This window comes from Bombus fervidus, chromosome 16, assembly GCF_041682495.2.
Source record: "Bombus fervidus isolate BK054 chromosome 16, iyBomFerv1, whole genome shotgun sequence".
In the NCBI taxonomy this organism is placed as follows: domain Eukaryota; kingdom Metazoa; phylum Arthropoda; class Insecta; order Hymenoptera; family Apidae; genus Bombus; species Bombus fervidus.
In genome coordinates, this window is record NC_091532.1 from 2,453,516 (window position 1) to 2,477,684 (window position 24,169).

Consider the following 24,169-nt stretch of genomic DNA (forward strand, 5'->3'; position numbering starts at 1 on the left):
GCTTCGTTCGCCTGGCGTGTCATTCATACGAACGTTGAATTATTGAAAGTGCAACGCCTCGACGCGCCGCTATCGATGGCACGCGTGCGTCTGCGAGATGTTCGCGCGTGATACCGCGCGAAAGCCAGGCCGTGAGATGAGGAAAACCGGCTGGAAATCGGAAAATTGCGCCGACGTGGCGGGAAACGACGTGGCGGGAAACGACGTGGCGCGGTACACGAGGGAACGGGAGAGATCGACGACGAGCGGTAATCGTGTTTTCCCTCCGTTTACCGGGCCGAGATGCGACGCCAATTCGATAAAATGCAACGACGACGTATATCCACCGAAGTGTTTTATTATACATACTCTTCGCGACCGAAATGAAATGGGTGGAGAGAGGCTGGCTGGCTGGCGAGGACGCTGCGTTCTTCGTACCGTTATTACGCATTTTCTTTGCTGGCGTGAATCGCCAGCCTCATGGCAGTAGTAACTTTACGTAACCAGGAGCTGCGTTTCTCCTCTCGATGGGGTATCTGTTTTTCTATCGATGCGCTGGAACGTTGATTGTTCGACGAACGTGCACGTATATGGAGGGATAGGGATTTTCGTCGTAAAGCCGACGGTTCCGAGCGAAACGTTCTTGCCGTTTCGGTTGATTGCTTTCGACGAATCTTCGATCGTTCGGCGAAAAATAAAGGAAAGAAGAGAAAGATAAATTAAGAAAAAAGTAGAAATTACAAGAACGACGACGGTGAACGAGAAACGTAGCGATCGTGGCACGTGGATCGATGCATCGTAATTCTCGTACGATCAGATATGTACACTGTACAATTAACTTTCGCTATCCCGATAATTAGATTTTCGACTGTTCGTTGAAATTCAGAAATATTAAAATACACTTACATTTTGTGCAAATTTTCACTAAATTTTATCATTGTCGCTACTACCAAAACATCGAACCGAATAAATTGAACGGAATATGACTAAGTTAACCGTGAATTTCTATCCAGGAACGATATGTTTTTCGAGGAACGATTTATTTCAATTGTTTTCACAGTCAAAACTCGAAGAGTTTCTAGATTGTTCATTAAACACGTAGCTCAAATTGCAACTAGAAACGATTCTGTTTTCGGCTCTAACATATGGTTTCGAAAATTTATCGCTAACAATCTGATTCGCGAGCGCTTAGTTTTAACCTTTATGGGTCGTTCGTCTTTCCGCAATTACGCAACATCCAGCGATACGAAGCGTTTTGACAGACACCCCGTTTCTCGCGTTCGAACGTTTCCGTAGAAACGACGAATTTAACAGCTGTTTTCGGCTGTGCTTCGACCAGAGAAATTTGAAATATTCTAGATATATTGGAACTTCAAATAAATTTAGTCTTGTAATCTTTGTACAAATATTTTGGACCCTCTCGTCATTGCCAACTGTTTTCAGGGCCAAACAATGATTTAAATTATATCAAAGTATTTAGAGAAAATTTTGGAAACGCGTATCAATGCGACAGAACCTTGATTGTCGTAACACTGATTCACAAAATACTCGATTATTAGGAAATTTGTATTCCTGTAATAAATAAATAATGACGAACAAGAGTTACGCGAAAAGATTCAAAATGAAATGTCGCATCGATGGAATTTTCGCCGTTAATGAATTAATATTAAAAAAATATTGTAAAATAGCTCGGAATAAATGGTTTCTTCTCGCAACAAAATGAAAAGACATTCGATTATGCGAATAGCGTGTAGCACAATCCCGTGTATTATGATTAGTTGGAATAATCAAGCTTCCACTGTAATATCGTGAGAAGTTAAAGAGGCAGAACGAATACGAATACTCGCGTGGAAACAATTCTCGAGACAATTTCGCAGAAATTGGAAATTTGTTTAAACGCTTCTTTTGCATAAACATCGTTCAGGCAGTTTGTTTCATCTGTATTTTCTCTTCGTTTACTTGGAATCTTCGTAGCGTAGAACGAAGTCTTCTCGCGTGTATCTTTTATATCGTGCGTGAATTTTTCCTTACACACGTTTTGGACAATATAGCGAAAATATATAAGCGGCAACGAAAGAGTTTTCGGAACTTCGGATTTTGTTACTTAGCTCCGCTAATTTCTATTAGATATACTTTGGATTCCGGATTCGTTCGATTTTTCCATTTCACGTAGGAGCTTGAATCTCATGGGATTTACTTTCTTGGATCAATGCGAAGCCAAATGGAATTTCTGCGTCAGAAGTAACCCGTGAAACTGCATAGTAGACGCTATAGCGTTTTCATATCACCTTTTATCCTTTGCAGTTGTATGATAAATTCGTTAACGCTGTAATTCGAAGAAGCACAGAAATTTTCATTTCTCGTCCCTTCTTTTTATATCAGTAGCAAGAATAATATAATTTGTTTGACTAAAAATGTAACGTACGAAATATTCATTTCATATTTTTCCCATCATGAATATTCTGTTAAATCCGCTATTCGTCTATTTTTCTTTCATATGTTTTTCATTCTGTTTTTTTTTTTTTTTAGAATATACGTAAAAACAAATAGCAAAGACGCAACCTCTATAAGTGTCGTTAACCTCGTTCGTGCAGGTGGACTTCGGTAATAATAATGCTGGATCCGTAATTGCCGTTGGTGGTTAAACAGACTGATATAGTACAAAATGAGACGAGGTTGTCGTTCTGCTCCGACGTATCATTTGTCATTCATGACTCTTTCGCTATTACGGATTAGATCTTAATGAACTGATCGTTCGAGCGATTTTTTCTCATGAACAATGCATCTAATTTCGATTTCATCGTCGAACGAGTTTATACGCGCTACGAAGAACGCTACGTGAATTTTATCGAAACTATGTATTGTATTTTAACGTACAACTATATAGCACTGCTTCGTTATAAATGACAGTTTCGATTAAATTCAAGTTAGGTTACGTGATTTTAAGGTATTCTGTTTCCGTTTCTATTTTACGCGTCGTACGCGATAAACGTTATAGATGATGTTTATCGCGCAAAATATCGAAGTGTTCTAAAATTAAATCCAAGATGAAGCTGTTGCGGATGACCCATGATACGAGGATACCATTTGAGAGTTAATAAGTTTCGCTGTACAGTAGAACTCTGTTTATTGGAATAAGATTTTAGTTACTGTTTGAATATAGTACATTCATAGTAATAATAATAGAATATACAAATATATATCTGATTACTTATAGCATTGGGTCCTCTTAAGAATTCTTTCGAAGAATGTGTTCATCCTAGTATAATGAAACGTGAATAACTCGTGCGGATTATATAAATTTATCTCAACATAGGCTTTGATATTTGAACGGGGAATAAATAATTGGAAGGAATTTGTATTATATATACGTGTGAGTCGTAGTTATACAGACTGTTTGTCTTTCGATGGATTTAGATAAATGGAATTTCACTGCATTTACATGTATGTAAATCTTTTTTCTGCCTTTAGTTTGTCTTTTTATGCAAAAACTCGTTCATACGAGATCGAGTAAATTACAACTGATAACTAAAAAGCAAAGGAACATGTCGTTTTAAAGTAACATGAGTCTCAGCTGGAATAAATGTATTTGCTTGAAAGTACAAGCACGAACAAACGAGGGCCATTGGTCGTGCGGTCGTTAATGATCTTACCATTGAGAAAAAAAGAAAAAAAAAAAGAAAAAAAAAAGCGTAGCCGGCATGATTAATCGTGTATCATCGCGTATCGAGCATCATTACCATAAGTATATCAATAATGTATATCGACACCATGAACATCATCAATATTAAATTAATCTGCAGTTCCAACAGTCGTATCGAACAGAATTCAGAATCTTCTTCGATAATAATTCTTTCCTCGATCTCTGTGTTCACCTTGGTGCGTCTCATGGAAGAACCGGGTACTGAACTGGATACGACCGATTGGAAAAACAAGAAAACTAGGCAGCAGTCAACGTAGTTTTCAAGGTGTGTATATGTATACGTTTTAATGAACTTTCTCGATCGGATAAAAGTGTCACTCGACTATCGGCGTACCGAGGTACGACACGTTTTCCTTAATAATGTCGATCGCTAGAAATATTAGCACGTGCCTGGATTCATACAAGCCTATAGATTTACGGATTTATGGGTGATGGTGGAAAAAAAAAAAAAACTACCATGTAGGATAACATTGCTCGGATGCCTTGGATCGGGACAAGCATTAAAATCTTCTGGCGCTTGTCTGCCGGTCTCAGAACTCGTTCGATGAATCACTGCCGCGTTTTCTCGTCGCTCGGGTAGGTAGCTACATGAAAATGCTAATCGCCGCAAATGGCAGCCGCGCGCCAACGATAATGAGCACTCGCCGTTGCATCTCGGATTCGAAACGACTCATGTCGCGCACGATCTATAAATTTTTCCTCTCAGCTGTTCGTCCTTGAACTATTCAACCCTTTCGTTATCCCTCGACTTTGTTTCCATGCTGTTTAATTTAAATTCTAATTAACAAAAAGAAAGTCTAAAACGTTTGAAAGTGTTCGGTTTGAAAGTTGTTGCAATTGCGATTTCATGTAATTATAGGATGAATGGTTGTTTAGTACCGGTATGATGTTATTTGGAGAATATCGTTAATATCCAGGGTGTTGGAAGTACTCGTGTTGCAAGTAATCAGGTTACGAGATCCAATCAGTTGAAGAATAAATGAAGGGCGTTAAGGCTGTCTACGTTCATTAACGGAAGCCACTGAAGAGCCATGCTGAAGGGGAGAGATCGGACGGTATCCCTATGGGAAAAGATTTTCTTATAACGGATAGGCTGCGTAATTGCTCGCGACGTAAAAAGAGGGAAATTGTCTCGAGGATGGGAGAAGCCTCGAGTGGAAAAATCCTTTTTATTTCCTTCTTATCGTACTCGTTTATTGCGCTTATTGCAATAAGTGCTATAAATATTAATGTGTTTTTCAAAACCTAGCAATTATTCTTTGACGGGCAGAGATTTGTAGACGGGAAGCTAGAAATTTTAGAAAACGATTAAAACGTGCTGGAATTTTTTTTTTTTTTTTTTTTTGAGGTACGTACAGGTAACAGAACGGGTAGAGATAGAAAAATCAGTGTTATAGGGTCGATTCTCATTTTTCACGGACTTTATAAAGTATCTGAAACGAAACCACAGAATCGAGTTACTAACGAGCGTGCAGTCGATCATTTTTGTAATTCATGGTTTCTTGATTATCTCTGTAACCTTAGACTTTATATTCGATTGTTCTCCAGCCAAGATATTACGAGAGATTAAATAGAACAAGAAGATCGTTTAGTAAAAGTACTTTGTGAAAGTTGGGAATGTTTACACGAAAGTATTGAAAACGAGATTAACACGGTGTACAATTTTTCAAGATAAAGGAAATTCCTGCTGACATCCTTGTAGCATGCAAATTAATAACGAAATTTGCAAATTTAGTATGGACTTAATTAGAAAAGTTAATCGTTCACTTTCCTCTTTAATCCTTCTGCTAATAAATAGATAAATAAATACACCGTGTATACGCGAAACTGGCGTATCTTTGTCTAATCTGTTAACAGGAGAAGTTTGCCAAATCTCGATTATCAGATCTCTTGCGAATGATGCTTAGCTTGCACGATACATCGCTAAGAGGATTTGACAGGACACAACGTAGAAATTCGCTCGTTCGCGTCACGACCGATACTCCAAGAATATTCTTGGAATTCTTCGATTCTTCGCAGATTCTCTATCGACGATCTTAACATTTGCTACAAAATCTTCGCACGAGATGCGTCTGTCCTTCATCCTCTTCGTTTCACCGTATAGATAAATAACATACAACTTTGATCGATCAAATTATTATCTGGTTTCGCGTTTATTCTAATACACGTTCTATCGCGGCTCTGGATATTAAACGTGTCAATTTTGCGTGGCAATCGACGTTTGAAATTGCTAATTTTGTTATGTTTGGTTTCGCGAAAAAACATTCGGCGCTACTTGGACGTGTCGGCAACCGTTACGCGCAGGTTCGAGCGAGCGCAAGGAGATCTGGCTGGATTCCAGAAGCGTCTGGCGGAGGCGCCGGTTTTATTGTCTCCCGATGGCTTTGCCCACGCGAACCGCGGCGCTTAATCGACGTGCCTTGGGGCTAATGCCTTCGCCAGACACGCGTTGTTCGCGTTCAGACTCCGCAACGGGTCGTTTCGCCGATCGTGTGACGAAAGTCGATCGTCGATCGTGCCTCGGTGATAATCGTCCGATCCGGAACTAAAATCGTTGCTCCCGGCACTTTACAGAAGCATTTGCGCTCGAAACTGGACAACAATGTTTCGCTTGTGCGGCACGTATTTACGCCGAAGGTGGAGACCTTGCGCTGTGTTCGTAATCGAGGTTCTTGTTAACGTTCTTGAGAATCCTTGAGCAAGTTTTTAGTCGACCAAGGGATTCGCGTTGATATACTTGGTCGTTTAGTTTTTCGCTACTTCAAATTACTCTTGTAGGTTTGTAATCAATTTTGAAGGTTACACTCGAGTATGTTTAAAATAAGATTTCGATTCTAATTTCATCGTTTCACTTTTTCGAATTCTATCGGAGGTTTAAATTTCAGGTTGAATTTTTATACAAATACCGCTGCAATATACAGCTATGGATACGGAGAATTCGAACATTTCTTTAAACGTTCGAGAAAACCGCAAAACGCGCGTTTAATCGAATTTTGAAATTATTATTACGTTTTATATTTTACATCCGCGGTGTTCATATATTAGATCGTCCCAAAAGTTTCTTGCAGTGATAGAACAGAATGGATCGCGCGTAATTCGATCGAATAATATAAAATCAAAAATGTTATGCATCTATTATAAAACAGCAGATATTTTCAATTCTTTTAGATATCGTTCTTGGAATATAAAGCGAAAGATCTATCCGTCCAAAAATTTTCACATATCGCTATATGTTTCGATCGAAACTGTCAATGGTTATCGTATTGCTGTTATTTAATTAGAATTAGTCAGAATTAAAGAGAGTAAAAAATGTCAGATATTCAGCGTTAAAGCGTGTTGAAAATGACGTAAGGTGGTATCGGATGCATTTTGGATGAAAATACAGCAGATAGATTTGTATCTGTGTAACATCGATAATTCGTGGCCGTAGGCTCGAATCAATTACAAATTATATACGGGTGTAAACTATTACGGAAGACTGGATATCTTTCGTACGAATCGACCGCGGAAGAGCGGTAGGGAAAACTGAGGACCGTTATAAACAGTAGGTACAAGCACGAAATTACGTCGTTTAAGCATAATGCAAACGCAGTTCTCATGTAGCGTTTATTATCGAGTGTACCGTCGCGTCTGATTATTATGCACGTGAGCGCTCGGGAACTTTAACGCTCGCATAAAGAATCATTTTTATAGGACAGATATATGGGAGCGTTTCGATCTAATTCGCAACGTCTTTCTCGCTTTTGACTCATGGAAACGATTCCAATTGAAATGTTTATTAATCCTTGGCTGGTAAGAAACGCTTGTAACGTAGCAGTATCCTCTATTTTAACTACTTAATTTTGAATTTTTCAATCGCAAAGCGCAATGAGAGATTTTCCACGCGTTCTTTTTCTCAATTATTCGAACGATGTTAAATATAAGATATATATATGTATACGTTTGTTTATTTATTTATAAGAATTGTATTAAATGGTATTATATCGCGATTCTCAGGGTTTCCTTTGAAAATCTAGGAATACCGTGTAGGATAATATTGCACGAAGGGGAACATTTTTATTTATTTATGAAAGAAATCCGGAAGAAAATTCATTTTAACAAGCCGTACAACAAAGTACGTGATCTTACAGGAAATAAAACTGAATACCATGGATGAACGTTCTTTTAGCTTCCATTTCGACTCGTATCTCTGCCTGGGGTTTGTTTCCAGCTTACGATACAGACATCTATACAACAAGAAGACGAAAAGGGGACGGTGATCATGATCGGAGTGAACGACAGCTCGTAAGATCGAGCCTCGTACATTAAATGGACACCGACGCCTACGCGAAATACACGGGGCACGTGTGCCTCTTGGAAGACGCATTTATAACACATTTTTATCGGTCACGCCGGCCGGTTAAACGGCTGTTAAAAGATGCAGCATCATGAAAAAATTCGACTCGCTCGGGGCAAGGTCGCTGTTCCCATTCTTATTTTAATAACTTTCCAGGCTCGATATTGGCGTAACGTTAATGTGACATTTCGTATTATTAATGACGCAGGACGATGATCCAAAACGTATGATTTACCTGAAATTTATGAAATATATTCAAAGAAGTTATTTAAAGAAATTTACAACTCGCGAGTATAATTATACACACCTAATAAGCGTATTCTGTCCAGTTTAATTATGGTCGTGTAAAGGAGATTTATTTTTAGGATCGCAGATTTAAAGTAGAAATGTTGGAACGGATATTTAAAGGTAGATCGTGTAGAATTTTTATCGTATACCTACGATCATTTATTTCCTGCATTTTTGTACATTTTTGACCTTATCTCTTCACCTGTGCGTTCTCTGTGTTTCATTTAACGCTCGAACATCGAGATTAATGTAACTCGAGCAAATCGTTGTACTGGAAAAAAGTTAAATGAGCGTGATGAAAAGTAGGTGCACGAGCATCGTCGAGTGGCGCGATGAAATTGTTTCCCGAGGTCAAGTAGGTCTTCTTGTTACTTTATTGTATGTAATAACAAGATAAGCTGCACAAATGAATTCAATATCTGTACGGAGTGTATAGAGTACGTAAATAGAAAATTGCTTCTAATGAAACATCTACTTCAAATTACCATACCTAAGACGTTTCTTTTGATCTACGATCTGTTATCGATGCTAAATCGGTTTGCATAAAGACACGATGTATTGCCACAATTGTAAGTACAATCGTATCGATACTCTTCTGCTCGATTTCTCCAATTATATATAAATATTAATTTATTCGTATACAGTATATCGATGTAGAGTCGTTTTAAGTTTACATTTAAGTAGGTATTATAAATTTTATAAAATTTATATTCTATAAATTGTACGTTAGATTTTTCGCGATTTTTATGCTTTGTTAAATCCTAAAAAGGGTTCGTTTGTACATTAATTAAAAAAAAAAGATTAAATTCATATAGGGTAGAGATAATTTTCAGCATTAAAACGAATGATCGCCTACGATGATATCTCGTTTGCATTCATTGAGAAGGGGAGACGTGGAAAATTGATCACAGCGAAATCCTATATTTCATGTTTCAACCTAATACGACGATGCGTTCGTTCCTCGCACGTTCCTCGCTCTTTCATTTATAACTTTTCTGACAGTTGGATAAATTTTGAACGATGAATTGTGCGATTAGATAAGAAAATAATTTGTTAATTAATCCTTGTATCTTTTGGTCAATCGAGTTTTCAATGAAACCGAGAACGTTCAGTCCCGAGGCTTCATTCAGCTAAGATTCATCAAAAAACGACTGCGCGACCAAGTGCACGTCATTCTGCCGTGCGATAGTGTATCGTTCGAAAGTCAAAACTCGGTTTACCACAAGATAAAGCGTTATTGCATCATATGTAGTGTGTGCTTCGTTCACTTCTAGTAGGACAAACAATACTAGCTGAATAAGAACGATCTCCCGTCGGATGTCGACATTTCGTTGCTACAGCGCGTCGCAGCTCGTTTTATCATGTGATCTTCCTATGCTACCTGCAACGTGATTCAAATTATATCGATCGTTATCTTCGAGTATGATGAAAAGAAAATTTCGCTGCTAATTATTTATCCAATAAGCTTCGATCGCTTTTCTTTCTTCGTTTCGTAGAAAGATCTCGTTGATTTTGTTCGTCGATCGATACGTTCGTGTTCGTTCGTGTTCGTAGTGTTGAAGTCTTAACAGGTTAGTTGAAAAAAAAAGACAAAACAAAATCAAGGACTCACCGTCAACACAGCGATTAATTAATCTTTGGCCATTATGTTGAGTGCGCTTGACCTACGCACCGTATCGATCCCGCGATTATTAAGACGCTGTCATTCGGTCGGTCTTTGTGCAAACACAGTGGACGAATAATTGATTATAACGTCGTAACATCGATATTGCACCTGATATAATACGCTGGTGGAGATCGGTCGTTGATCCGTCGTGTATCGATGATGTGTCATTTACATACGAGAGAATGAGAATTTTAATAGCCTTTCAGCTGTGTCGAATTGCGACCAACGTCGTCTATTTGATCTCGTATTTTGCGAATTTTATAATAAATATTATTAATATAACGCGATCTTTCCCTTATTTTTCTCGTATAAAATGTTTAGGTATTTTAAAGGTTAAGCATCTTAAACGAATATGTTTTAGGAATGTCGAATTAATTCAAAGGAAACTAAAATTCAAAGTAAGTTGAAGTATTTCGGAGTCTTATAAATATTAAGATACCAAAATTTGTATTTGGTCCCGAACGATAAAGTCAGGGAGCATTAGGCGGTATTATTTTCAATGTATGCATTTGCCTGAGAGAAAATTATAGCCACCGGATTATTTGTATTCCAACGAAATACAGAGCGGAGCAACGTTTAAAATGCTTTTTAAAACAGCTTAACGTGGTATAAATCATAACGATTTTATACATATAAATGCAGTAAAATACTAGTTTGGTTATCCTTGGTATAATATATTTCTGCCTGTTTTTAAAGATAGAATTTTATTGTAAGAAGAGGATTTTATTTTTCTCGTTCGTTATTATAGTCCGATCCTTTACGACTTAAAGAATCAGGAAAAGAAGGCCACAAAATTAGCTTAGGGATGATATACAAACTCGAATATACTTTAATATACTTTCGTAAAAACGAGAAAGATTTAAGCAAACGTTATCTCTTCTTTTCTCATTGCTTTCAAATCAAGTAATTAGCATCTTCGACGAAAAGAAAGGATCCTTTGCGAAGAATGGCTTTTAATCGTCGAAGCCGAGGTACGTTCTTAACTCCGCCAGTGGCTTCAAAACAGATTTCTTTCGCATATCCAACCTATCGAGTAATCCGTCGATATGAATAATACGACGCATCGTCGAACGCTTTCTGTTCCTTTTTCCCTTGTCGCGTGAGATTTTCGTTCCTCTCAGCGAACCTTGATTTTAGATACCGCGGGCGGCCTCGAGAAGGTCGAGAGCGCGCCTTTAAGGCCGTAGCCACATGTTCGTGTGGCCGTCGGCTAGCGGTAGGTCAATAAGCCTCGCTTTCAGCCAGATAAAACGCCCCTTTCTCTCGCGCGCGCGATCTACTCGCTCGCGTACACGTGCTCGATCGATCGGAATAATTTGGTCGCTATTCATTTCGAAAAAAAGGCTCCGAGTTGTCGTTCTATAGATTTTCAAGAACCTTTTTATCACTCTTTATAAATCGACTTCGATCAAATAAACTTTTAGTATCTTCGGACGTGATCTTCACCGACTATTCTGCAAAATCTATGAAAGGAATATAAATTAGTTGGGCAGTATCGATAATGTTCATCGAATTCACGCGAAACGATTTAGTAATTTCGAGACCTCCTGCTGTCTCTCTCCTGCCCCACCTTTTGCACCTTTTCACCCTTCTTTTACCACATTTACTATTTTCTTTTTTCCTTCGAGTCATCCTGCTTCGACTCTCTTCGCTGGTCCTTATATACTGTGTATTCGATCTTGTATCTCTCCTTTGAATCTTCCCTCCTTATCTTCCTTTCTTTCTTTCTTTTCTTGGTCTGGTCGTGGCCGTCTTTCGTCGGGATGAAAGCGTGTAAGCGTCATCCACACGCCAGTGGGAAGATTCTTCACGTGCACGGTCCAGCTCGTCTTAGTTTGAGAACTGAAGTCTGCAAGCAGGTGCGCCGGATACATTCTTACATTCCACTCGGCTCTCGTCCTCATCCAGCATCACGCGTCGACCTCCTCCGCCGTGTCCTTCTCCTCGTCCTTCTCCTCTACGACTTGTTCTCTTTCTTGTTCGTCGCGGTCGTCTTCTTCTTCGTCGTCGTCGTCATCGTCGTCGTTGTCGTCTTCTTCTTCTTCTTCTTCTTCTTCTTCTTCCTCTCCTTCTTCTTCTTCTTCTTCTTCACCATCCTCTTCTTCTTCTTCTTCTTCTTCCACTTCTCTTCCGTCCTTTACTTCATCATCTTTTCTTCTTGCTTTTTATTTTCCCACCGGTATGTTCTTTTCTTCGGCTTCTCGTCGTACCTTTGAAACGATTCTCTCGAACACGCAGCGCTAGCTTTCGTTCAAAGTTTAAAGCGCCGATAATCGTACGGAAAAGGAAAAGCAGATATCCTTTTACCTTCTTAAAGATGCATAGTGGATTAACGTAAGTCTAGGCGTGTTCACAAGATTCTGTTCTTTGAAATTCCTTATTAAAATACGCGTTTGTATCCTAGTAAAGAATCTTTTTCCACGCTCTTTCAATAATAGATATAGTAAATACACAAAGTAAATGGAAACTATTCCTTCGTGTTCCATTTTCCATTACAGATTTCAATCTCTCTGTTCGTAACGATCAAGTATCAAACATTTTAACGCGTTCTCGCTTTGGAGTCGGTCAAAGCGAAATCGCGTCGAAGGTGAAACATCTGGCTACACCTGATCCAATATTCCTTGATAACAGGTTCTAGGACATTGTTACCGCATCCTTTCAAAGACAATCTAGTACGGTCATGATCATACTCTCGATATCGTAGACCGACCATAGAGGAATCATGTTGCGTGTAAAGTGTTTACATCAGTTCGTGGTAACTGTATGTATGATCGCGTTTGTAAGGAAACTTTGGTCCCGGCTTTGCTGGACGTTTGTCGAACAAGCCAAGATCGCTAGTCTATGGTTATGGCCAAACATGGTTCGGTTATGCTTCTTTGCCTCGTGCATGCGTCTGCTTTCGGAAACGTCCGAATACATCGCGAATTCTCAACGACCCGTGGCCAACGGTTTACGTGGCCGATTTACAAATTTGCCAGTTTTGAATCGCTAAAAACGCAACTGATATTCTCGTTCCAAGAAAATTCGTAAATATAAATTGGTATATTTCGAGCGATCCTTGGAAACTTTTAAAGTATGGAACTAAAATTCTACGCGGTTATACGTACTTGAAGAGTGTTTCGTGGCGATAAAGGATCCCCGCTTGAATATTTACAAAATTGATATAAAAAGAAGGAGAATAGCCGAAGGAATCTTCTTCTTTTTACGAATTAGAAATTTTTATAGGAAAATTAGGAAGAATCAGAGAGAATCGCGACATAGGATCTTGTATCAAATTTTCTCTTCTGGAGAACCGTGAAGGCTAGGAAAATCGTGTTGTGCTTGCACCAACGCGGCGTAACGAAAACACTCGAGACTGGGATAACAACCGTTGCACGATAGCGTCGTCGAAACGAACACCGAGGTTAGAAGCCGGTGCTTAGGAAGGAAATCTTCGCGGAAACCGATATCGCAAACGTGTTTAAATTTAATCAACTCCCTTCTCGGCAATTTTGCCCCTGCGGCGGCAGTCGAACGAAAAATGTTTCGGTAAAGTACGTACGGATATGTCGCAAGGATATTTCGCGAGAGAAACGCGATAGGGAAATAACGTTGACAAAGTAACCAACAGAAAACAAATCGTCGGAGCGCGCTTTTCATTTTTTTTTTCATTCCATTCCATTCCATTTTTCGTTTCATTAAACTGGAAACTTGCTGTGGCGCTAGCGTTGATGTAGAACGATAACAAACAAAGTCGTTGCCAAGGCAACGAATTAAATCTGCGTTAAATTATTATCAGTGTAACAAGTTCTTTATTTATTGCCTACTGATTAATTTCGCCCCTGCCTCGATAGGGATACAAAACGACGAGAAGAGGCTACAAAAGGACAAACGGGAAAGGTTCGTGGACAGGAGGGAAAAGGGATCGTCGTGTCCTGACCTTATCTAGCTACGTACGACTACCTTGTAACGCCGGTGCAACGTCGCGTAATTATAGTAGACAGGAGTAATTGCTCTCAGGAACTGGGAAGCAGTCCGAGTTCCACGTATATCGGTACAGGAGTAAACTCGGTAAACTCGTTGCGTCGTGTAACACGAGGACTCCAGTCGCGATACATGTCACGGAGGAATTGTTGCCAACCATTTCCATAACGAATTTTCAAACGTTTACCGTGGCGGCCAGTTTCCTCGCTTCTTTTATTTATCGAACGGTAGGATATTGTACGTATCGACCACGTTTATTTGAACGAAACTTTCGTTGGTTGAGTCCACTTGTCTGAACGTCGATTCCTATTGTACGAATGAAAACTTATAGATAACACGGAGAATCAGTGAATTTGTATTGTATAAACTGCTTGTCTCTAAAAATAAAGCAGCCGCGCATTATATGATCCGGTGATTAATTTTCGAAGATAGATCAGTACATAGATTAACTTCCATAGAATACTCTCAGTGACGATAAACCCGTATATACAGCGTTTACGGTTTATGCGAATGCGTAAATATGTATCTATGTCATTTTGTCGTGAAAGCGAGATGTTCTTTTTTCGTTCAACTAATTAGACACTTGGGAGTTTCACTTCAAGAGGAATACATGGAGAGCGTAGGAAAGTTGGTTTAAAAATGTAGCTATAACAAAAATTCATATTGCTCTACAAATTTAAAAGAGATTCGAGTAATTCATTTACAACGATACTGCGCTTTCCCTAGCTCTCGACGTTGTTCAAATAAAAAAAGTTAAAAAAAAAAAAAAGTAATAGGCATGCGGAATAAATAATACAGAAAGGATAGTATAGCTTGTCGAAGGTTCAATTGGAGAGTTACCGATTTAATTAATCTATATAATGCAAATTTATGGACTCTAGTACTACCTTTTTCTAGTATTCTACGTGTTACCCAAGTGTTGTGCATAAATTACGTACGATAAAATACAAACGCGATTAGGATACGGCCAGTCTTAATTAAAAAGCGACGAAACCGATTGCACCCAAAGGACTGGCTTGAAAAAATGCAGCGCAATTCATTAACCGCGCCTTAGGTAGCAAGGCGGGGGCTTCTCGTAAATTCGCCGCTTCTTATCCGAAACGCTTGACTTTTTTCGCGCGATTCTATTAATTTTACACGACGATGTTATTTCGAAAGGGGTCAGAAGGAGTAGTTGCACGTGCACGACCGTGCCGTGGTCATTAATAACATTTAATCTCCCTTGCAAAAGCGTCGGCGTGCGGGGGTGGGGAAACGAAGTGAAGGGAACCGGAGGCCGGTCGCTTTCCAAGAGGGGACCATTATCTGTCCACGACCGGCCTCTAATTCGCATAATTCGGTTTAGGCCCACATTAGGAGCGACGTTTATCCGACGCTCCTGTGTCCGTAAAATCGCGCCCATCGCTGGCGGCCCTGGAATTTACGAGCACCGTGGCCACATGCTGGTCGAGACCTTCTTTTTTTTCTCTTTTCTCTTTCCTTCCTGTTTTCACGTCCTCGCCTTTCCCGTTTGCAAAAAGTACCTGCACGAAATAAAAGAAAAGAAGCTGGATAGCGGCTGCGATACGTAATCGGCCACCAGAATTACGAGACGCAGATATATCGATAACACGTATCGGACAGGTGAAGATGCGGATGAAGATACGTCGATAGCATATCGGTTATTCTGACTTTTTGTATCGAAAATTATCGGTTTTTTTCTGCTTATATACTAGCTCTGATACGTTTGTTTTGTGATTCCGAGTATGTGCGATGAACGATCTAAATAATGCGAATCTATGTAGTAATAATATGTAATATATAATTATCGATAGCTCGATATTAATTACGTGGATTAATTAATCGGTGATCGTAGCTGTCGATATTTTCATCCAGTACGAATACGAGCGAATCGTAGAGTTTTGATAGTCACGTTGGAAAAGGCAGTATATACTTAGCTGTACATGGAAATGACGCGTTACCAAGTTGCAGGAAATTGTTTTCGGAGAAGGACGCGTAGACGGAGGATCGGTGGACGAGTCGAGTGTCAGCCACGTCCGGAAAGATCGTATCGCGATTCGTGATCTCGTTTGCTCTAGTTGGTCGCAAAGTGTAGCGTTACTCGTTTTGTACTTGATCCGATACTATGCGAGGAATCTATGGTTCTCGCGTACTTGGTTTGGTATTTCGTGTCTTGTCCCTTGCCGGGTTGTCTATCGGCAGATTCTTGTTGCTTCGTTGGTTGTTACAGTTTCAGTGAAAGGTGTAGAAATTGATACGTTTGCATCCTAGGTATTTGAAAGTAAGTAGCTTTTCGTAAATACAATTTCATATTCGACTATCGATAGTTACCGATCGTTTGGATAATTTTTTAAGAAAATTTATAATATTCGTTTCGTTCGAAGAACGCAAACCTTTCGTGCTGAAAAGAATCGCTACCCTACCCTATTCGTTACTCGTTTTCTTTACTTCCGAACAATTCCTTTGGTCGATGAAGTATATTACGCGAAAGCATTTGCCGGTACAATATTAACGATCCAAGTTGTAGCGTAGTTTGCCTGGGCGTTTCGCTGATTGTTGGCATATTCAAAGCGCGAAGAAAACGGTTCGAGTGGCGTAACGTTTCTCATAGGGTGCGTGCCGACGCTGGAGGAAACTAACCTAAGATCCGACAAGTCGATAGCGACGGTCGAGAATGGTTCGAGTTATTGATCATCGTGGCAGAAGATGCACCCCTGGTTTGCAGGTGCGCCGCGCTATTGCAACGCGCAACGCCGTTACTACCCCTGCGGGACTTTTCTTCGCTCTTGATGACACTGCTACAAAATGCTAACGGATCGTGCCGTTACGACCCAATTACTTCGTCTCTGCAACCGTATTCTCCATCTCGAAACTCTCGTATCGCGTAAATCTGTGTTTCTATCGACGACACGAATTCACGAATTATCAGGCCGTAACGCGTGAAATGTCTGTATATCGATATTTTAATTTCCACGCTTTTCTGTATCTTATCTTTATTGTTCGATTTCGGCTATGTAAACCGCTTCGTGTATTTCCATACGGTTGCGAATAGCGTGCGTTGGTGTTTGCAAAATGAAAAATGCATCAGGATGTGACGACAAACTCCTCGTGCACCTGTATGGCTTTTTCTGTCTATACACAAGTGTATCGAAGAATGCGTTATTGTTAACAGACGGATCTTTGAACTTTGACAGTCGGTAGAACATTATACAGCTTTTGTACGAATGGGAATTCATTGCAGGAAACTGGTCTGAATTTATATCCGATAATTATTATCAATCGTCATTCCCGACGATTACAATTACGTTTATGAATGACGAATTGATCGCCATTCATATTAGGAGATTTACTTTCAAGAATTACGTCTCATACGTCGAGTTGATCGGAACAGTTTTCTTTTCTCTTCTTTCTCCTCTTTTTAATTGTTTTTTTTTTTTTTCATATCTATACGAATCACAAATCATACCGTAGCGTTAGTTATACCGATATCGAGCATCGATAGAAGCGAGTCTTTATTGATAGACGCAATAACGAATAAAAAAAAAAGCGCGTATTAGTACGATTTGGGAACTACGTATTTACTCAGCTATTCAATCTCCATTGATAGACTATTTTTTCAATAAAAAATCTTTATAAATATAACTTGGAAGCTATCCTCTTATTTTTCTACAATATTTTCTATGCCAACGTAATTACAAATAGACTCTAAATTTTATACTCTAACTCCGAGATGAACTCCTTAATAACGATCCGATCTTTGATACTTTAGAGAAAAAAAAAAAAAAAAAATAAAAAGAGAAGAAACATGCGCCGTTTGTATCGTACTCGTAATATTATCTTTCATTACTGCACAGCAAATTTCTGTGTTACACGTTATTATCGTGTTTTGCATGATATTTCATGGATTCTTTTCGCTCGGCGACACAAATCTCGTTCGACGAGTACCTAGACCTTCGCACGGATAACTACCATCCCTGGCGACTTCGCGTCTATCTGTACCTCTTTCTATTTCTCTTCACGACCGATTCTCTTCGTTAGTTCCGTGTCGCTTCGTGCAATAATAATATTCCACTGCCAATTATACGTACTCTCAGACGCACGTTACGCATAACCGACGCTCCACCACGACACACCGTGGACATATATTGCGTTTGGACGTTTCTAGACAGGTTCCATTATACCTTTGACGCGGTGGCTAGCCGGCGGAATAATTTCAGAAACCAATTGCGGTTTCGCGTTGTCCTTTCTTGCGTGATATTATCTCTTGCGTCAAAATAGCAATAATCTCGGTTCGTCGAGAAGTTTCGCCATTCAGAACGAGGGGATTACCACGTCGTCCTACGTATACGCATGCACGGATGTACGCCTTATGATCGAAATTTTTCTTCCGAATAGGAAACCGAGTTAACCGTGGATCGCTAACTGTTAGCATAGTAAATGAGTCAAGCAAAGTTCTAGGAAACTAAAGTTGTATCTCATCTTTGAGAAGGAAAGTGCTGTTTTGCCTTTGTATGGAAAAGGACAGTACGTGCTTTTAGTTTTATATTCTGTTCGTTTAAATGGCGGGGAAAATCGCTGAAATGTTATATAAATTACAGTTCTACGATTCTGCAGATAAATGGAGCTCTATCGTAACGAAATAGAATAGAAAAACAAAAGCGTGGAATCTTTCTTCTACGTTTAGTATCAAATGTATAAATCTATTTTATTAAATACATTGGTTCGAAGATTGAACTTGTATTAAAAGATCACCGAGCAAATGCGTTTGGCAGAGTAACGTGACATCGAGTAAGACGAAGGTGTTTCGTTCTCCGTGAAAACATTTCAATTTCCGTAACGGTAGCGTTTCTGATTTTCGATACGACAGAGAGAAACATTTTCGAGAGTTTATTCGACGCGTTGTTCGATTTTAAACGATACCACTTTGATTTTTCGTTCTGACGGAAATGTTTTTAAATTTGTGTTACGGTTACCGCGGTATTGATCGAGGTCAGGAGACACGTTTCACAGTCAGCAGTGCGGTCTTTATCGATCTCTCGGCTCACTCTTCTCTGAACGCACTTCATCCATCCCCGAGCAGTTCTTTTCTACCCGTCTTCTCTTTCTTTAATAGTCGTTGGAGCCGTTGAATAAAGGACGAGAAGAAGTCAAGAGTATCCAATGAAAGGACGATAATTACGATTTGTTTCCTCTCGCATGCGATAAGATACGTGACCGAACGAACAGATGCTTTTTTCGTCCTTTCACTCTTGCAACTTGGCTGACTTTTTCGTTGGATGAGAAACGCTCGTTGCAAGGAGAAACGTTTTACCTCGTATCAAGCCGAGTTTATATTTTATTATATATTTTCAATTTACGTTTATATTTTCGATTATATCGCTGCTTGAACAGCGGCCCGCGTTTACGTTATATTCATTCCCTGTGGTGTCGCAAAAGCGTTTTAAAATTTATAGAAACTTTTTACGAATGTATCACGCGTGTTATTCGAAACACTTTCGACGATATCGATAAAATGTGAAACGAGTCTGAAGATACTTATCGCGAGTATACGTTTCTCAGAGATTACCAAAATACTTGAACGATCAAAGGGAAGAAACTTCGACGTGTGCTCAACGAAAGAAACGAAACGCATCGTCCCTCGGACTCGTTAGGTTTATCTGTTCACAGTTTTTCTCAAGATGGTCGTTTCAGACAGACTGCACAACCACGAGAAGTCCGGCGTTGTCGTCTAACGAATGGACGATAATTGAAATTTCTTCCTCTCCGTGGAACAATCTTTCTTCCATGGTTTCTCTTTCGTTCCTTTCAATTTCCGTTACGCCGTTTCTACTTCTACGGCACAGCGTCGCAGCTCGACGGCCCTCGCAAGAAACTGAACTGTTTCGATATAGCGAGAACTTCCTCCGACCGTTGAATAGTTTTTACCGTCTCTTATGTTTGTTTCTGATCGTCAGATTACGGTCTTCGTATTTTATCAGGTATCGAATCGCAAGTTGTCGAACGTCGTTGAAGTTCCCTGAGCTTCCATGACGTAGTTACCTTAAATTCGACGTTCGTTGTTTCGCGTTTGCATTGCGATAACTCGATAATCCGAACAAATGGTACTCGTTCGTCAGGCGAATGGCATTAATCGTGTCGTAGAACAATACGATAATAGTGAGCGACTGATCGAGTATTATTCGTGCACAGATTGGAAATCGCTTTATGAGGGTAGGGTATTCATAAAATCACGGGTTGAACGATGCGAGGCAACGGGATAAATGGTAAATATCGTCGAGTCCAACAAGCGTGATATTTAAATGCAAAATGTGGCGGAGGGTTACCGTCATAATTTTAAACGAATCTGTCACGGAGACTGCATCGAAAAATCATTGATTTACGTTTCACGGATGAAATGCGGTTAAATTGACGTCGCCCCTGCTTCCGTATTAATCTCGACCGACTAATTATTAATTAGCCGAGGATTAACTGGCAAATGGCGAGTGGCGATGCAAGATTCCCACGCTCGGCGTGTTGTCGCTGGCGATCGAGAAATAGAATCCGTAGTTTTCGAACTGGAAACGGGTATTTCGGTGGTAAACGAGCAGGGTGAGATGAAACTATCGTCGATGTTACGAAAACGCAGTTTCAGTTGCTACGTAGAAGAGCTGAAACGAGAGAGTTATGATATTACGCGGAACTAATTATTCGTATCGCCGTTGCTGCTAACGAGACGTCGTTAACGGTTTTCTATTTTTCTACGGAATAAAATGTTTAGCTAAACGTAACTATTTGTCGACGTAATTTCTATTTTCGTTTTATATGGTAATTTTTCTTCCTAACAGAATTACCGTATCTTTGCGAGATCTTATCGTTGCGTTGGATACGATGGTCGTTTCGTCTTGCACTTTTTGCGTACTTATTACGTCTCTCAAACGGTATTCCCTTCATGAAGAATTAATTTATTCTTCGGTGGTGAATATTTCGAGGAACACGCGGAATTTAGTTTGGGTGCGCGCTACGTATTCCGTGAAACACAGAGTCCACGGTTTCTATCGAACGTGTTTGCATACAGCGTAGAGAGGGGCACTTTGCCTGCGCGAAGGTTCGATCTCGGTTAGGGAGCAAAGGGCAAATCAAAGTTCTCGAAGTTAAGAAGTAATTTATAATCTGGTTATTTATCCTGAGATAAATACTGAGAACGATGGCACAGTGGGCGCATTGTTTCACGTTTAACGCATCGCACACGTGCCTTCTGCAATTAGAAAATCGCGCAACAAGTGTCTTATACCGGATAGATTTGTAATTAAATTGCAAGATGTACAACGATCGTAGCATATTCGATTGACGGTTATTTAATTCTACATTGAGAATTCTATATGTCAGAATTGAAACACGTTCGCACTAACTTCGTCGAATATTTATATAGAAAGATAATACGTAACATACGGTCTTCTCTTTCTGATTTTCAAACAAAATCCTAGTTCTAATAACAAAGCACGCGCGTATCCACGAAGAACGAAATCGGTGGAATTAAGCTGCGATGCAGGAGAACGCGAAACTCTCGAAAACGGCTGGCGGTTGTTGAGTTTAAGAACGAAGTCTCGATGAAGTCAGCACGGCTGTCTGTCTCTCAACTATCCGCGTTCGTCCAACCGAGTGACGCCGACGCGACGGCCTCTGATTTTTAAGGAACGTGCTGCTCAGCACGAGATAAGGAATTTTCCGTCGTTACATCGTAGATTCATGGCGCGCTGTTAGTACGCTTCAGACGCGTAATATCGTTTCGTACGCGAGAAATCACGGGAAACGTTTCGAGAGCTGGCGTAACGGCGTCAATCATTCGCCAACTCGAATGAACGCGTTACGATCGCGATTTTCACCTCTGCAACGTTACTGATTAACTGACATTAAGCGTTGATTTCTCTACGAACGGATTTTTCCCCTCCGCGAATATTTCCATGGGGATATTCGATTACGCCGCTCGACGCACGGAATCGTAGACGCGGAAACGCGATATTTAATTCCCATGTTGAACAGTTGGCCGAAGAACGCGTACAGTTATGCCAGATACGTACGCACCGGGCGCGACGTTGGAATGTAATTAAAAGAGAAGGCGAATCGTGTACACCATTGTGTGTCAATTACATTTTCAGCGGCCATTCGTACGACTTCCGGCAAGCTTAATTGTCTCGTTGTTCGTTTGGCGATCATCCGTATTTAGGTTACGTGTACGGCGTGTTCATTCGGTACGAAGGTCAATAATGGCCATCGGTAATGTTTTCATCTCGACGTCGGGTCAAGATCGATCGTTAAACCGCCGTTAGACGCAGTTGGAATTTTCATGGGGCGTGAAACGGCTTCGGGAGAGACCGGCCAAACGATTTCGATCTATTTTTCCACCCTCCTCTCGTCTTTCGCTTAATTACGCCAGTATTTTTGCCAATGACCTTCGATTAGTCTTGTTTCTCTGGTGCAGAAACCACGGAGTAGCGCTTTTCGTCTTCGTATCTTCCGAGCGAATAACACATCGTTATAACTTGGGATTATATTTAACGGAAGAAAAAAATATCGAGTATTTAACGATTTTAACACGTTCGCAACCGGACCTCGTCGAAAATTGACATAACGTACGCGTATATTACGTCGACGTAATCCTTACTCCATAACTTTTATACCACTTTTACTTACGTCTTTTCACGTGGCTACTATCCGCACATAAAGATTCGATCGTAATTGCTTTGATATAAAAAGCTTATTTCTCAGTCTAACCTCGCATATATGCATAATCATTCGTTATAATTACAACTCACGTTTCTCGTAGCGATTCCGGTTCCCGCAGGATCTTTGTTATCGTAGACTTAGGCCAACAGCTGATGCCTTCCGATCTTTTTTTTTTTTTTTTTTTTATACGAAATATATCAATATTCCGCGGTCGTAGGACTTCGCTGTTGCTGACAGTAAGCTTACGATATTTCATTCCGTGCATTAAACGCGCAATAAAAGAGCTGGAATGGAACGTACGTAGGTTCGGCCGGAGCTTTGATATTGTGCATAGGCAGGAAATTGCGATGTTTTCGTATTTAACCGGTTCGCTAGATTACGCGTTTTCAAATCGTATCTTTATTCTTGGATGCATTATGCGTTTCGTAGCGGAATATATTATGCAAAGTGGCGTGCACCGACCGCTCGTAAAAGATTTATCTTTCGTCGGTGTTTTTTCTTCCTTTTCGTTTTTTTTTCCTTTTTTTTCCGTCCTTTCGTTGCAAAATTCGACGGTAGCTATAGGAAATCGCGTTCGTTGAGAACGTTGCGTGAGATTGGCGATACTGTGGCGAACATTGGGCCAGGGTCGAAAAGCGGCTAGGGTCCTTGAATAGTAGAAATAATTAAGAGTTTTTATTACATTATACTTAAACAATCGATTATCCACCATATTAATAAGCCTCGATATTCAGTGGCCTCGTATTTAATATGGTTATTTATCATTTTTTTATTAAATAAATGCAATACGAATTTGTAACATTTATGTATATTTGCAAAGTGGTCTCAAATTTGATTAATATGATTACAATCGTCGCCTGATTACAGCGTCAACAAAGTTTTAAAATGTTTCGAAAATTTGTAAAAGTTAGAAGAAAATTGGCAGGAACCGGAGAAACGATAAGGCAGAAACTAGGTCAATCGTTTGTCCCGAACACTTGTAGCGACCCTGTTCGAAATATATCAACCCGAGAATATTAAGCGGGCCACACTCGCGTTTCTATCGTGCGAGAGAGTACGTTAATGTCTGATGTTTCATCGTTAGCATGCTTTTTCTAAACGAGCTTTCTGAATAATGGCGGTAGAAATTTATATTCGAATATTATCGTTGAAAGGAAATATTATTCACGAAATGTCCATTAAAGAAAACGAAACTCGTTATTTTATCTCGTTTTCTCTTCAAACAAGAAAAAAAAAAGACACATGCTTGCGTATGAAAATTGCATTACGTTACTACAAAACTGCGTGCCTCATAAACAGACGAAAAATAGCAAGGGAGAAATGACGCGGATTAGGAAAAAACGAGTGAAATTGAAGCGAAAAGAAACGATATATCGCGACGAGATATTCGCGAAAGTTTATTGTTTTCCTCTGTGCGAATGGACCATCGTTTCTTATTTCTCGCACGATTTTTCTCCCGTCTATGTTCGCCCTATTATTATCCAAACGGTCTTTCAGAGACGGAGGAAGCGTTATCCTTGCTACGATGACG

General features: G+C 39.9%; 1 protein-coding gene across 4 annotated transcripts in view; it reads left to right on the forward strand.

Moving 5' to 3' along the window:
• Positions 1-24,169, forward strand: part of Pde9 (phosphodiesterase 9) — a 138,736-nt gene that overhangs the window by 8,137 nt on the left and 106,430 nt on the right. The window contains exon 1 of one of the 4 annotated variants that reach the window (XM_072019763.1): positions 3,929-3,947. The exons of the other annotated variants lie outside the window; for them this stretch is intronic. The gene's annotated coding sequence lies outside the window, so the exon portion shown is untranslated. Of the gene's footprint in view, positions 1-3,928; positions 3,948-24,169 lie in introns of those variants that run through there. 4 annotated transcript variants of the gene reach the window in all.